Genomic DNA, 7,631 nt, shown 5'->3' on the forward strand with positions numbered 1-7,631 from the left:
TTCGTAGTGTGTGGGTTCGTCTATGACACTTTCATGAGTGTGTTATTCGTAGCGCGACTTTGTATTGCGTTGGCACTACGGATGAATGGTGTTGGGCAAACCCAATAGAAGCTCAAACAAGTTTGTAAGAAAATCCATAAACCTTAATAATATAGACATAAGAAACCGAATTTATAATATGTATATTGAAAGATGAACAAATTGTCTGGGTGGTGTAGTCGGTTATCACGCTAGTCTCACACACTAGAGGTCCCCGGTTCAAACCCGGGCTCAGACACATTATATTTTTGCTTTTTTGTACTATTGTATCAATAAATTAGATTAAAGTTTAGTACTGTACTTTTTTTATTCTATAAAAAAAGAATTAAGAAAAAATTGTTTGGTTGATTGTTGATTGTGTTGTGTTTATCTTAACTGTTTGTCCCTAATCATTTATGTTTCGTAGCTACATTAGAATATAGTTTAGTAAGGTTTCTTTTTAATAAACAAAATTTTTGGTTGATTGATTTAACTGTAGTGTGCTTGTAGTTCATTTGTATATAGTTTTGTGTTTGTGTTTGTATATAGTTTATAACACATTTGTATAAAGTTTAGTCGAGTTTGTTTCTACAAAATTAACAACGTCATTAGTCTTGTTACAGAAAGGTTTCTTGTAACCACACTCCGACGTTAGAATCATATGGTAAGTTATATATTTATATGAGTAACGAGTAGTATGAATGAGAGCCGCGAGATCGGTGTCTTTACATGTTGGAGGTGTTTCTTTATTTATAGCCGAACGTATGGCATGTTATTGAGCCAGACGTCGTTGTCGGAATATCTTTTTGGTCCCCTCTTTGACCAACGTAGTGGAGATCGTGAAGGCCGATTTGGAGGGACCTAATGTGCATCATCCCAGCTCGGCAAGTCACTAGGGTCCAGTAGCAATTGGTTTCAGTCTTATCACAGATAACACCGGTAATCCAAAACTCATAGTTGCTATACCTACACTAGTTGATGTATCTAAATTGTTTAAAAATTTATATTGCATTCCTTTTAAGCCCATTTCTATTGAAAGAATGAGTATATATAAGAATAAAATGGTCTTATATGGTCTTTATATATGGGTTGATAGAGATTCAGATTCACCACACAAAGTTATTACAAGCCCAGTCCATATATATGGTCTTTATATATGCACTTCTAGTTTGTAGACAGTCGCTTTTGAAGTTGACGACACCTTTATTGGTAGTGATGAAAGATCAAGAACAAGCCAAGACCAGCCATAAAAGGCCAGGTCTTGGCCGACTTTATTGCGGAAGTCCCCGCATCGCGGGAAAAAGAGTGTCAGGAAGAGGCTCAACCCTCTCCAGCACAAGACATTAACGATGTCTGGCGACTCTATACTGATGGAGCAGCCAACAATGAAGGTTCAGGCGCAGGGTTGAAACTAACTAACCCAGCAGGCCAAGAATACACTTACGCTATTCGGCTGGATTTCCCAAGTACGAATAACGAAGTGGAGTACGAAGCATTCTTGGCCGGATTAAGAATTGCGCGTAAGATGGGAGTGAAAAACTTGGAAGCCCACGTGGATTCCATGCTAGTAGCCAACCAGATAAACGGGACGTACACGGCCGTGAACGACACAATGGCCCTGTACCTCGCACAAGCAAAAACCCTTATGCGCGATTTTAACGATTGCAAAGTTGTGCACATCAAGCGAAGCGAAAACAAATCTGCGGATGCGTTAAGCAAGCTTGCATCGTTAGCCTTCACCCACTTGGGAAAGGACATCCGCGTTGAACTTCTTGAAGCACAATCAGTCCCGCACAAGAAAATTTGTGTCATCCAAACCGGCACAGAAACATGGATGACACCAATCATAAATTACCTCGCAGCGGGTGTACTACCAGAGTCAAAGACACATGCAAGAAAGATACGCTATAAATCACTGAACTATCAACTTGTTGATGACATACTTTACAGGCTTAATTTTCTTGGTCCACTACTCAGATGCGTTGACGACTAAGATGCCGACTACCTCCTAAAGGAAATACACGAAGGCATCTGTGGAATACACGCAGGTCCACGCGCAGTTGTAGCTAAGCTAAACAACGCGGGATACTTTTGGCCGGGGATGCACACGGATGCGCTGGCCTACATCAGAAAATGTAGGTCCTGCCAGCTTTACGCACCCAACACGCATCGCCCGAAGAACGAACTTGTTCCAGTCACTTCTTCATGGCCATTCCAGAAGTGGGCCATCGATGTGACAGGCCCATTTCCTACAGCAGCAGGGAACGTTCAGTTCCTAGTGGTAGCCATCGACTACTTCACCAAGTGGATAGAAGCAAAACCCCTAGCCCAAACAACCGCAAAACATATCAAAAAATTTATTTGGGAATTTATTATTTGTCGTTTTGGACTTCCACAGAATTTGGTAAGCGATAACGGCACCAACTTTGCTGACCAAAAGCTACAAAAGTGGCTGAAAGAGCTTCAAATCACTCACACCTTTACCTCAGTGGCACACCCGCAGGGTAATGGTGAGGTGGAAAGAGCAAACAAGAGCATCGTCGACGGCATAAAGAAAAGACTCTTGGAGCACAGATCCGGTTGGGTGGACGAAGTTCCACATGTCCTTTGGGCAAACAGAACCCTGAAAAAAGCAAGCACGGGCGAAACCCCGTTCAGCCTCACCTATGGCACTGAAGCCATGGTCCCAATCGAGATTGGTCTACCCTCACCAAGAGTCATAACTCAGCCAGAAGACAATGATGCGGAAAGACGGTTAGACCTTATGCTAACCGAAGAGCGCAGAGACTTAGCCGCAGCGCGTGAAGAGAATTACAAGCGACAAATGCAAAAGTATTACAACACGCGGGTAAAACTCTGCAACTTCAATGTCGGAGACTACATACTGCGTAACAACGAGGCTTCGAACCAGGAGCGCCCAGGAAAGCTGGCCCCGGTCTGGGAAGGGCCAAACATTATTAAAAAAGTTCTGAGAAAGGGCGCATACCGGCTCGAAAGGCTCGATGGCACCCCCATCCCAAGAACATGGAATGGAGCTCAATTACGCAGATGTTACATATAGATCAATTCCAAACTTGTAAAGAAAAGGCCTAGAGCCACTTCTAATGGAAATGATTATCCTTATCACATTGATGTTGATAGCCTTACCTTTATAATTATGAACTGACCACACTGATATGCCGGTTTTCACCGCATAAATAAGTGAGGGAGGAAGTAAGTCGTTGCGTGTGGAAAGCGGCACAACCCGCATAAACACAAAAACAGTAAATATTTCTAAGGGGAAGATGAGGAAAACCTTCACGCAGGTCAGATATAGATAAAGTTTGGTCATCCTACTAAGTGAAAGTAACGGTCCTACCCGCACAATCATGATAGAGGAAACAGAACATTAACCTATTATCTGACACGCGTCGAAAGGTTAACTTATTCAAAACACTTAGAAAATGGCTAAGTTAAACTAAAATATGCATGAGCAAATCATATAATGTTTACAAGGCAAGGCGTTAACAAAACATTTATATTCACATTAAAAGCTGTTCAAACATTACAAAATGGCTATCTACTCGCCTACAAAAAATACAAATCTATCCTAACGGTTGGAAGGAATCTCAAGATTCAAGCTTCGGGACCACTTCCTCCAAACCCACTTGAACCCGCACCATCAGTCGGCTGCGGCGTTTCAAGGAAAGCTTTGAGAACAGCTAGCCCGTCATCAGCAGCAGCAACTTCATTAACCTTCTCCACAACCGGATGCGAGAAGGCAGCATACTGGTTCACAGCTTGGTCATAGGCAGCTTCAGTGTTAACATCGTGTAAAGGAAATTTGGAAGGCGGGATGCCTTTCTCTGCAAATCCTAGACCAAGCAAGAAACCAGCCTTCTCCCCATCCTCATGAGAAGCGTTGAGGGCTGCGCTCATGGCATCATCATAGGATGTGTTCGCGAATATCCGATGCACAACTTACACAAAAAATATATATATATATAAAAAAACTTTTCTAAGTATAAAGAAAAGCGCAAAGCAAAGAAATTATGGAGCTATGCGTACCTGCGGCAACACTTCTCGTAGAAGCCAATCCTTATTGGATAGAGCTTCTTGAAGGGTAGCTTGAGATTGATCGCGGGCGCGTTCGGCTTCATTCTTGTTGAGGTTGGCAAGCAACACGTCCTTGGCAGCAGCCTCTTCAACGCGTTTAAGCTTGCGCTCAGTGCGATCAAGCACATCCCTCTGATCCAAGAGCTCCTGTAGCTTCTTGGCATCCTCTAAAGCCAAAGCCTCATGAGCCTGCTGAAGCTTCTCCAGTTTGGCTTTAAGCTCTTCATTCTCAGCGCGCAGAGGCTCAGCAACGGCTTCAGCTTTGGTGGCCCTTTCGGTCGCATTACGCGCAGTTTCCTTGGCTAACCTAAGCTGTTCGTTAACAGCTTGAGTAGCCTTGGAACGGGCCTCATGCCTGGCTTGGATCTCGGCCTCAAGGTCCTTGAAGGCCTTTTCTTTTTCAGCAGCGGTGGCGGCAAGCTTCTTGTTCTCCTCCCGCAGCGATCGCACCTGAGCCACCTCCAGGCTACGCGCAGTCTTTAACTTGTCGTTTTCACGACAAAGTAACTCGACACGCGGCTGCATCCGGGCGAGTAGAATTCGAAGCTCGTTGGACAACCTGCCCTCCTGATAGCTAGCCATAGCCTCCCCCAGTGCACCGCTTGGAGCGGCATGGCGCGCCCAGTCGACGTAGTCTGCAGCCGTCCTGAGAGTCGTGCCTCGGCGGATATTCCACCTTGGCGCATAGACCTCATTGGAATCTGAAACTGCAACAAAAAACAGTTAAGAAAAAATGAATCAGGAGGAATAACAGGCCAAAGTAACCCCACGCACCTGTAGGGTCGATAACTGGCCGATAGCCGCTAAACCCATCACCTGAACCTAAAGGATATCCATCCAAGAGGTAAAGGAGATGGGAAGGAGGCAAAGGTTGGACTCCCTCATCAACAGAGGTAAGTCTAGAGATCCCAACTCTAAACATACCTGAAGAACTGGCCCCAACAGAGGTAGTCGCTGACGCCGAATGTGACAATGCAGAAGCCATTGAGGTAGAGACCATCGGAGATGAACTCATTTGAGATGAACTCATAACCGTGGTAGCCGCCGCAGATGAGCTCGCGGAAAAAGTCACCGCCGGTCAGGTGAAGGATGTAGTAAAGATGGCACTGACGGCCGGCGGAGATGACATCATAACTGGAACAGTTGCTTCAAAAGTATGAACAACTGAACCAGCACCAGAAACAGGCGCAGTCGCCTGGGTCATCACCTCGGATAGGTTGACCAAACCTATCGTCGTGGTTCCTGAACCGCTTCCTCCCGCACCGCTCTCGAAAGCGGATAAGTCCACTCCTGTATGAAGAAAAACAAAAGATATTAAAAACAAAGGCGGAAGGAAATGCGGAAAAGGTACACAAAAAATATACTTACTGGCTTTCTTGATCCTGAAAGACCTGACAGGCGGAGATAGACCCGATGAAACTGGCCTCTTCGCGCCAGTCACCTTCGCAGCGCTTGGTGGCTCGGAAGTGACAGCCGTTGTCTCAACCTCTGAGACAATGGTCTCGTCACCACCACCAAGGTTCCCCGCCGCCTCCTCACTTTCAGTCTCGGAATCAGACTGAATCCCCAGGTCGACGACGGAAGCAACCTTCGCCTTGCCCTTTACGCCAGCAGCCTTCTTCTTCCTCACAAAGAAAGGCCCATCTGCGGATCCCTCATCAGAAGATGACAAAATCAGAGGAATTCCAGCAGAAGTTTGAGCATGGAGAGGACGAGGGTTAAAGAACTCCTTACCTGGCCGAGTGGCGCTTAAAATTTCGTGGCCCGGCGGGTAGACCTCTACGAATCTATCCGCCGTCTGCTCCAAAATGGGCAACTTGTTCTCATCGAGATCACGAGTACCCAACCGTGCGGGACCACCAGTCTCCCGCGGATGCAAGAGCGACTGTAAGTCGTTCCCCTCTGAAATAAAAAAGATAATGTTAGAAGAAAATCCTAAACCAACACAAAAGACGGAGCATACCGTAAGGAATATAGTTCAAACCGTATTCAAGGACGATGGGTATTTGCGGCGTCCCAGACCCGGCATCCTTCCACACGTGGCTCATCCCAAGCATCACCATCCCAGACTCCGCGAAGCGATAAACCAGAGTCTGGATCTAGGAGATCTTGGCGAACCATTCCGTCTGCTGGTAATTGGAGGCGTGAAGGTTAGGGAGTGCCCTCCCATTCTTGAACGTCATCGCGATGGGGACGACGCGAGCGGAGAGGTAGAAAAACTCCCGCTTCCAAGAACGAAGACTACGCTCAGTAGCGCAGATCTTTAACCCCTTGATCCGAGTAACAAGGGTATACCAGCCCTGGATGCACCTCCAGGTGTAGAAGGTCATCAGACGGTTGACGCGGGGCTCGATGTCCAAAATACGGCACACCCATTCGAAATGGCGAACTTTAGCAATCGCCATTGGGTGCACCTCCGTCAAATGAACACCGTGTTTCTCCAGAACACGGTACACGAACTTTGTTAATGGGAATCTTAGATTCCCATATAGGAAGAACGAAGCGTAAACCCCTATCTTGCCCTTAGGGGCATCGTACACCGTCTGGTTGGGCTCCGGAAACTCTGGCTCATACGGCTCCAGCAAAAACTTCTTGACGATGTAATGGTATACATCGATAGAAAGAGTACACTGGCACTCGCCAGCAATACTCTTATCGTCCTTATCGGACGTAGACATCGGGTTCTCGAGGTAAACGTCAGACTCCTCGACGTTAACCTCAGGATCATGAGTAGAAGAAGACATTTTTTAAATGTTAAAGAAAGCGGTTTCAGGAGAATGCTCGCCGGAAAAGATGAGTATTCGCCGGAAATCGCTTAAAAGGAAAAAAAGAGTGAAGTGAAGGTATGGGATGAGATACACCCTCTCCCCCCTTATATACTCATCGCAATGAATGCGATGAATTTAATTCGGAGGAGAGAGAGAGGGCAGGTGCAATGAAACGGCGACACGTTTGGATAAAGCAAGCTGGCAACAGGTGTCGGAATGGCGCGTGACATGAAACTCGCGCCCACGCGCCTGGAAAAGCGTCCTGATTGACCACATGCTGTCATGTCGTCATAACTTCCTGCACGTCCTGAAACCGTCAGAAGACGCCAACGTCATTTCAACCGTTTGGACTGTCCTTATCCTTTCACCAACTCTCCGAATTCCAAAAAGATTCAAAAAGATTCAAAAATAAGAGGGAATATACCCCCCTTACCTTGGAAAACAAGAAACCGTAAGACAAGTGCGGGTACAGTGTCAAGGCGAAACCCTTCACATACTTAGCACCTGCAGGGAATTGAAACCAAGAAGGATCTTATGGGCCATGCTTGCGGAAAGAGAAATAGCACCCCCGCATGGCGGGAACGTTGAGAACTAGATTGTTTGAAGCTTCAAGGTGGAATTGGTTGTTTAACATAACTGATCACTATGTCAAACTATGAAAACCTCGTGGAGAATCTACACAAGTGAAACTCAATGCCCCGACTTGCGAGGAGGTTACACACCTACCCGCATCATACCCAAAGATCAGGC

At 46.1% G+C, this 7,631-nt stretch overlaps 1 non-coding gene across 1 annotated transcript; it reads left to right on the forward strand.

The window, feature by feature from the left end:
* Positions 1-203: 203 nt before the first annotated feature.
* On the forward strand, positions 204-277 carry TRNAV-CAC (transfer RNA valine (anticodon CAC)). The gene has a single exon. It is a non-coding gene; the product is annotated as a tRNA-Val (tRNA).
* Positions 278-7,631: the final 7,354 nt, after the last annotated feature.

This window comes from Bidens hawaiensis, unplaced genomic scaffold, assembly GCF_021521415.1.
Source record: "Bidens hawaiensis isolate Kalapana, Puna unplaced genomic scaffold, B.hawaiensis_p1.1 tig00057878_1, whole genome shotgun sequence".
In the NCBI taxonomy this organism is placed as follows: Eukaryota; Viridiplantae; Streptophyta; class Magnoliopsida; order Asterales; family Asteraceae; genus Bidens; species Bidens hawaiensis.